Source organism: Mytilus galloprovincialis, chromosome 8 (genome assembly GCF_965363235.1).
Source record: "Mytilus galloprovincialis chromosome 8, xbMytGall1.hap1.1, whole genome shotgun sequence".
Classification (NCBI taxonomy): domain Eukaryota; kingdom Metazoa; phylum Mollusca; class Bivalvia; order Mytilida; family Mytilidae; genus Mytilus; species Mytilus galloprovincialis.
The window spans coordinates 77,899,050-77,908,321 of NC_134845.1; the positions used below are offsets into that span (position 1 = coordinate 77,899,050).

Sequence of the window (9,272 nt, forward strand, 5' to 3'; positions counted from 1 at the left end):
CGAGCCCGGTAAAAACAGCCATACTGGAATTTGAAGAAAATAAAAAAGACTAGGATGTAAACGTGCTGTATGGAGGCAGTAGAATGTTTCCCCGTGCCTGTAGTGTATAGATAAGTTATAAGAAGATGTGGTATGAGTGCCAATGAGACAACTCTCCATTAAAGTCACAATTTTTACATGTAAACCATTTTAGTTTTACGGTTAGGGCTTTTTGCTTGTGCCACGGAGAGAGCTGTCTAAGCTGTGTGGGTGCAATAGAATGCATCTATCTCCGTGTATATGTCCTTATATTTTTACAGTTAATAGTTTTTTTTTGCATGTGAGAGAGCTGTCTAATTGTTTTAGTTTGTCATTTTTAAATGCTGACTATGCTGTATGGGCTTTGCTCATTGTTGAAAGCCGTAAGGTAACCTATAGTTGTGTATTTCTGTGTCATTTGGTTCCTGCTGCAGAGTAGTCTCATTAGCAATCATAACAAATCTTCTTATTTATATATTTTTAACAAACACACTACAAGAGAGATGACAAAAAAAGCAGATCACTAATGTTCCATAAAATCACAAACAAAATTTCCATTATTACATTATCTTTATTAAAAGACAAGCAAAGCTTACACCGTGTTGTGTACCAATGATGGGAATAAACATAGGCTAACCCAACCGTCATGCAACATTATTTTTTCTTCTCCCAGACGATAATAAGAATTAAAAGTTATAACAGTTATCTCAGATGATCGATTATCGTTTTTATTTTATTTAAACGATGTTGTTGAGTAGATTAGACTTTTTTAATTACGATATTTCTTTCGTTCCAATGTCTTTAAATGACAAGTTCGTGTTAGATAAGGAGAAAGAATATTGTTCTCAAACAAATGTTCATCAAATATAATTCAAATGAATTATAAACGATTTTAAACAATACGATTATAGACCTTCAATCATCGATTACGGTATTTTTATTCGATTCATACTGTCCTGAATAATAAATATAGAAGGATTAAGAGGGGTTACCATGGTGCCCCCCTCATTTTGTGGGAAGTTTTGATTGACTATATATGGGAATCGCTGAAAGATGACTGGAGCTGGCCTCTTCTTAGACAGTCGATGGCCACTCACGTGTGAAAATATCTGGATCCGCCACTGAAACCACAGAGAAAACACCCTTGTTTAAAGAAACTAGTTTATTGACATATGTATGACTATATTTTATATATGAATAATACATAGTATTACACAAAAAGTATTTATAAGATTTAACAGGTAAAGAAACGGTACTAGCATAGATTTCTAAGCACATCAAATTATCATTTTAAAATGGCATCACAGATTGCTTTGAACTTTAAATAGTTCATATAAACAAACAACAAAGAAAAGAGAGGCTCATATAAAGGTCCTTTTATTTGGTGGTATGACACCTATACGAGACCGGATACATGAACGTTCACATACTTTATTTTTCCATCCAACATATATACATTCACAGTGCATAAAGCATATTTACTAAACAGTAATCATGGCAACATACATTTACCCGCCGCTGCTCGTAGATCGAGAGCGGGGCGAACCGGTGCGTCACATGGTTCTCTCTATGTTTTTCTCTTCGTTTTAAACGTAACCTTTTTAAAACATGATCATAGAAACGTTTTTACCAATGAAAATAGAAAAGGGTACTTATAAACAAATAGTTTCCAAACAATGAAACATTGAAAAGCAGATTAAATTAAAACTTAGTGTTAATTGACATTAATCACTCTATATACAGTTTGGGTGTTGACAAATAAATTACATTGATGACCATTGTTGTCAAAAAGTATTCTCACGACATAATCTTAATCTTAATTCATAAATATTTCCTAGTAACGCTAAAACGACTAGTACATGTCTTTTTCAAAAAAATATGAACTCAAAGTTCAAATCAGAAAAAAAATGTATGTATTTGATACCATTTGATTACAAATCTTCCAAAACATATTAAAGGATATTTTGTCAAGATTTAAAGAAACGAGCCAGTATATGGCAAAAGGTTATTGGTTATCTTTAGAACTGTATGCCGAGCTCGTATTCCGGCAAATTCGACCCGTTATTATTTTGCAAATCCTTTTATTAAATCCATTGGTAATGGGAAAATAATGGTGGAATTCCTCTCTGCTGCTATGCTGTTCAAGGTTTGTAAATAACGGAGCTGAATGGCAGCCGGTGATTGGGCCATAATGTCGGCTGCTTCCTTCAGCGCACGTGAAGCACGTTGTTCACCTTCGGCTGCAAGAACCTGAAATCAGAATTTAACATAGTGTTATACTGTTTTCGTTAAAATCAAAGAGGTTTCGTCAAATTTCTCTTGTATTTGTTTAATGTCGAACAGGATATAAATCGTAAAGTTGATAAACGTCAGCGGGATTGGAAAATAAAAAAAATAAAAATGAAACAAACATGCACTTTAAGTCCTATACATTAAATAGAAAAGGTAATAAACGTGTAAAACTTTACAATTCTTTAAATAAACAGACAAATATTGTTTAAGAATTTCATCGTGTTGGAACCTTTTATTTATTTTTTTTAGTCACAAAAAAAAATACTTAAAGCTTCGCAACTTTCCCGTCAAAAACGGTTATAACTAAAACGTTTTAGTTTTCGAACCTCAACGTACACAAACGAATATGTGATCCTGTATTATCAGTTAAAAATCACCAGTTCGGTCTTTTAAAACTGACTATACGGTGTTGGATATGCTCGTAGTTAAAAGGCCGTATGGTGACCTATATATTATTGATATTTTTTGCTTAGATCGACTTTTATTTTGACTCTGCTGGATAGTTTTCTTCATCAGGTCATTTCAAGACGAAATGCATGGTAAGTCAAATATGAATTGATGGTTATAACAAAATAATTACATTAGATAAAATTGAGAATGGAAATGGGGAATGTGCCAAAGAGACAACAACCCGACCATAGAGCAGACAACAGCAGAAGGTCACCAACAGGTCTTTAATGCAACGAGAAATTCCCGCACCCGGAGGCGTCCTTCAGCTGGCCCCTAAAACATTAGATGTATGTTTCATTATAAAACGTTTTTCTGATTGGCTAACTGCATCTATGTGTTATTACTTAAGCAATTGCAAAACTCAATAAAACTTATCATTCATGATAACACGAGGTCCCACAATAAAGTGCACAGGTGAATTAAATTAAAAAAAAAATGATAAAATTCGTTATTTCGTGATCCTAGCTTAAAAATGTATTTATTATAAGTATTGAATGCTTCTTTTTGTGACTTCATTGGGTTGTAAAAGCTTTAACCATGCGCATATTTCTAGAATGAAGCGCTTCTGCGCTTCATACAAAATGTACTTCGGTCAACGCTTTTACACCCCAATGAAGTTACAAAAAGAAGCATTTAATTCTTAAACAAAATGGCATAAACAAAGCCTCGAAATAAATTTAAATCTGCGATATTGCTAGTACCAAAGAATCGGCATATAGTTCTTGCGTAATAAAACGATTATTATACCTTAGCGCGTGCTTCTCTTGAAGCCTCTGCTTCGGCAGCCATTGCTCTCTGGAGTTGTACCGGAAGCCTGACATCCTTGCTATAAATCACAAAATTTATGTTGCTTAAATATTGAGAGTAAGTTTTGAAAAAAATGTGAAAATTACTATTTTTGTTTGAATTTATTACGAAAAAAAAAGTTTTAAAACATCATTTTGACTCTATTTTTCTTATATAGATTTTTCGTGCATTTATTACAAATGTTGATCAGTTTAAGGATTTTCGTTCAATAATAAATAAATAAAACAGTTATTTTTTGTCTCTCTCGATTCGATAAACATGATAAAGTTCAGCGTGCACAAGTTTTATCATATTCTGCCACAGAACTATTTTCCGTAACTTGATTTAAAATTAGTTTTACATACATTCTGTAAATTGGATAGATGGCAGAAGTTTTTATTCTGATAAATATATGTATTATAATAGCAATTCAAGTTAATAAATTTTTCAAGGATAACATTCATTTAAAATAATAATATTATAAAATGTAACATCACGTTGGGAAAATTCACTATCATGAAATACCGTAATTCACATTTAACGAAATAAGCCATAACTTACATTTCGACCCTTTCTACCTTGATTCCCCAAGGATCTGTCGATTCATCCAAAATGTGCTGAAATTTTTAAAAAAAATATTATAATTTAGATCTACGAACGAGAAAACATAGAATTTTAATTGACATGTATACTATTGATACTGAGGGATAGACTGGTGATTGTTAAAATACTTAGTCTGTTATTCCTATTAGGCAAATGTGAATCATGAAAAAAGTCGTAGTAAATGCCATTTACAAAACTTTGGCAAACATTTGTGTTTTTCGCCATAGAATAACCGTTGCAGTTTTTCAAAGAAAGTAAACCTTCTTCATGTACCTGATTGAGCAAACCCGACAATACAAAACAAAAAATATAGAGGAGAACAATAAAAACGTATATCATATAAATCTAAAATAAACTGACAACGCCATGGCTAAAAATGAAAAAGACAAACAGACAAACAATAGTACACGTGACACAACATAGAAAACTAAAGAATAAACAACACGAACCCCACCAAATACTAGGGGTGATCTCAGGCGCTCCTGACAGAAGGGGCGTAAAGGGCGTATGGTTTGTATACGTCTATAGGTATTGTCTTACCTGCATTTGAGCAGCAATAGAATCTCGATCAGTAAGAATTTCAGACATGTTTTTTGTTCCGAGTACATTCCGGAGAGTAGTAGCTGCCAACAATCTTGTAGAACTGTCGGCGTTTTCCACGTTACACACAGACATTGTAGGGTCAAAAATACGGCTGTAAATTACAGCATCTACGGCTACTGTAACGGAATCTTTCGTCAAAATCTGTAATAAACACGTTCAAGAAAATAAACAATACAGGGAAAATAAAGGGACGGTTTCGTAGGTTAGTGGATGTACTTCAAGTTGTTACGAATGTCATTTACTGATCTGCAGTTTGTTTAACAGCTAAGATATTCCTGTCTATCAGAAAACATCTGTGTTGCTGCTTTATATTCTTTTTCCGTTTTCAGCAAAATTGTAAAAAAAAAAAAGTTAAATTGTCATTGAAGGAGAGAAACTTATTTAAAAACTGGAGTTCACACTGTGTACAGTAAACTACAAAATCGCGACTTCTTAACAACTCTCACAGAGAGTGGCATACTGCAAATGCCATTGAATGACATTTTCCATTCGTTCGTTTGTCCATCCTTATTACAGTTAAAAAACGTTAACTATTCTAGAATTATTTTTTTTATAATCATTACCACTGATAATCAAGTTTTTGTGTGAATGTCGACAACTTGTAGCTGGATGTGTAAGACCTAAGCACGACATTTTATGCAAATTTTGTTTAGGGCATTCGTCACAACTCGGCAGATTCCGTACGTTCTAGAAGACGAGGAGCGGATTCACCCGAGGATAGCCGATTGTTGTTTTAGAGATGAAAAAACAGCTTACCTCCTGAGGTGGAACATCATAGGACACGGTTCGAAGATCGACCTTTTTAAACTCATCAAGACAAGGTAATATAAAGAACATTCCTGCAAAAATGTTAAAACAAAAAATCTGCTTCTTAAGAATCAAAAGTTGTGGTATAATTTTTTTTATAACAACTAAATAGTATTTTTTGTTCTTATTCAATGTCGTCCTGAATATGCATGAAATATTTGCCACTGGACGTTAAGCAACCAACAATCAATCAATCTTATTCAATGGGTTTTCCACAATTAATGGAGGAACATACAAGAATCTGAACTGCATTCTTTTTATAGAAAAAAACTAACTACATTATATTTATTCAAATATTTCGGTAAGGCAATAGATGATGCAAGGATGAAAGTAGTTACCACACATATTGAATGGACAGCAAAGGTTTTTAACTATATAAATACATGTTTATGTAGAGCAAAACTTACAGCGGTTAGCTGATTGTGGGATAATTATGACTAGATCAACAACAACAACAAATTTCAACAATAACCCTTCTGTTGAATATGAATTCAAATTTGTAACAATCTTACCTGGACCTTTAGCTCCTCCAGGAAGTACGCGTCCAAGTCGAAAAATGACAGCCCTCTCGTATTCTTGCACGATCTGAATTTATTAATAATTACAGTAGACATCACACTTAAATCATATGTACATGTTAAAATCAGCATGACAATTGCTTTAATTCAATTCATTAACCGTGTTATATATAACCGAAAAGTCAAAAATTGTACGTATTTGCAAATGAGTAATTAAATCATAAATATAATTAAATGGGGATATTGGATAGACGATGTAAGACACCAACTTAACAACAAAGACAGGAAAGTTTAACAAAGTATTTGGTGTCTTAAATTTTAAGCAACGTGTATATAAATGATAACTACAAAAAATAAGTCCATATATCAGTTAGATACTGGAAAAACAAATAATTGTCTTTTCAAAATTTTAATTCAAATGTTATCTCTTTTGCATTAAACAAGCTTTATATAGGTCAGTGTCATAAATTTCTATAACAGCGGAATATTCATGTCTAACCAATCGTACATCGGTCATTTCCGCCTTTGTCGGAAGTAGCCGAATAGTGACGCCGCGTCATGTTGTATTTGATGCTGCTTACCTTTATCGTCATGCAGAGTGAAAATGGGAAAAATAAAACAACTAGAACATATGATAGTCCCATTAAAATGCATCCACAGCATCCTATCCCACCGTCATCTCCTTGACTATTGTCCGAATGTTTAACTGAAATGACATGTGTATGTGCCATGGTTATAATGAATTGTATAGAACAACAGTTATTCGCTTAAAGTTCACTTTTTCATTATTATTACTAGACAGTATATCTAACTATTGAATAAACACTTCCATAATGGTGTCAGACCACCAATTCACTCCCTCCAATTTAGAACGTAAAGGTTGCCCTACTCTGAAACAAAATAGTGTTTCTGGTGTCATTGTTTATATACACTAACCAATAAATTAACAGAAATGAAACTTTTGGTGAAATAAAAATATATTCATAGGCGGAACCAGGTGGGGTCTTGCCCCCCCCCCCTTTTTCGTTGGAAAAACTGGTTGATAATATAAGGAATCACAGAAGCATGACTGGAGTCCCTTAAGTCAGTCAGTGCCCTCCTCCTATATGAAATGTTCTGAATCCGCCACTGATATTTTGAGCCAAAACTTACTTGTCTGTGAGTTTGCATTAAAAATTGAGGCTAAATACGCTCCATGGTATACTAATTTAAGATTTCTAGAAAACCAGGGGCTATTTTTAGGAGTACTTGTCTTCCGAGAGGCATCTCTTTCTTATAAGACTTTAAAGGTGGGTTGAAATTTGGCATGTACAACGCAGTTACAGTGATACCTTTACAATTCAGAATATACCTGGTTTCTGTTAAGTTAAACCTGAGGTAAATTTTTAAGAAAGATGAGAAAATTGCAAAATTTTGTTGAATAGATAGGGATTTTAAATGGTGTTCTGACACCTAATAAGTTGTTGACAATAGAAAAGAGACGGTTTCAAACAGACAGCTTTCAGTTGTATGAAACGCTGTTTATGAAAAAAATAGTTTGAAAGAAAATGTAAAATCATTCTAATGATACATGCCTACATCACTAGCACAGCATTAAAACTAAAAATTAAAACAGAGCAGCGTAAAAGAAAGTAGGTGAAATATTACAGAGAAATATTCAAACTGACAACGCCCTGTGGCTAAAAGGAAAAAGACCAACAGACAAACAATTGTACACAAAACACAACATAGAAAACCAAATAATGAGCAACACGAACCCAACCTTATATTGGGGTGATCATAGGTACTACGGAAGGATAAGAATATCATTCTCTACATGTGACACCCGTTGTAAAAATTCAGCATTTGAAAAAAAAGCAAATCAAAGAATTATAAATTGTGGATCAAATAAAATAAACGAATGTAAATATTTAAATAAATGACTCTTCGTCAACATATGTACATGTACACACAATTGCACACCGTATTATCTACCCAATCATACATTGTAGACTGCAATATTTGAAGTTTAAATATAAAGTACTATCATATCGTATTAAATCATCATATATAGGGGTGAAAAACTAATCATATTAGTATACGAAAACATTAAGTGACTATTATAGGTTGATAATCTCCGTACAACACGCACACATCAATAAATTAACCCCTTTAAAAAACAAGAACAAAGTAAATCAACCTGCGATTCTATTAATTAACTGCGGTTTGTTGTTGTTGTTGTTGTTGTTGTTGTTGTTGTTGTTGTTGTTGTTTGTTGTTGTTGTTTGTTTGTTTGTTTTTTTCTTTTCGTTAATTTTTTGCAGAACCATCTGAATATCTATTGATAAGTAAATTATCATCAAAGATATATACATGTGTCTAATATTTTGCTAATATAGTCAAGCATGTCGCACCTCATTTACATAACAGTATAGAGGAGGTTCCAAAATCCTCACTACCCTTCATATAGACTTGCTACATGTCCCTTCCTAATTATGTTTTTTTTTAAATTTTGCCCCTTTAACAATTTTACTGCTATAACTTGCAGAATACCATTATACTGACATCCAAGGGCAATCAGTAGACTGGCACTTATCAGTAAACATATAAATGAGTAAGAAAGAAATAAAAGAAAGGGAATTGTAGCAAGTCTACCCTTCATACCAAATCAACCATCACTTTTGAAACAATGTTTTGAAATTGAAATAGTCTTACCTCTATTTCCATCCATCTTTTGAGTCGAAATTATTCCAGTTATGGATTTGTTTTTTCTACATTAACGTCACGGGTAGATGCAAAATGATTCCAAATCGGGCTTGTTTATTATCTGACTTAATTTATTTTAAATAATATAGTTTTATGAAAGACGATATACTCCTGTGACGTTACACACAGCACATGATCAATTTCGTCGACGTTATTTCGAAATTAGCAAAGAAATAATTACGAAATAGGATCTTGACCTAGTTGCCAACACAAGTATTCAATACACATTCAGGTAAAAATCTATATGTGAGACAGGTAAACACAGAATAATAAAGTCCTTGAAAGTTCAAAACGTATTTACATATAGTCCTACTTATTATATGCAAGTAATTATCCGAGTTACAAATTACTACGAAAAATAAATAAGATAACAATAAATAACAATTTTATACTACAACAGTGCTATCTGAGAAGTCAAATCGCATTGACCGTATATTTATTTGTAACATG

The 9,272-nt window shown here is 32.8% G+C and overlaps 1 pseudogene; it reads right to left on the bottom strand.

Annotated features, from left to right (window-relative positions):
- Positions 1-1,162: 1,162 nt before the first annotated feature.
- LOC143042621 (stomatin-2-like) lies at positions 1,163-9,072 on the bottom strand (annotated as a pseudogene).
- Between the last annotated feature and the right edge of the window lie 200 nt (positions 9,073-9,272).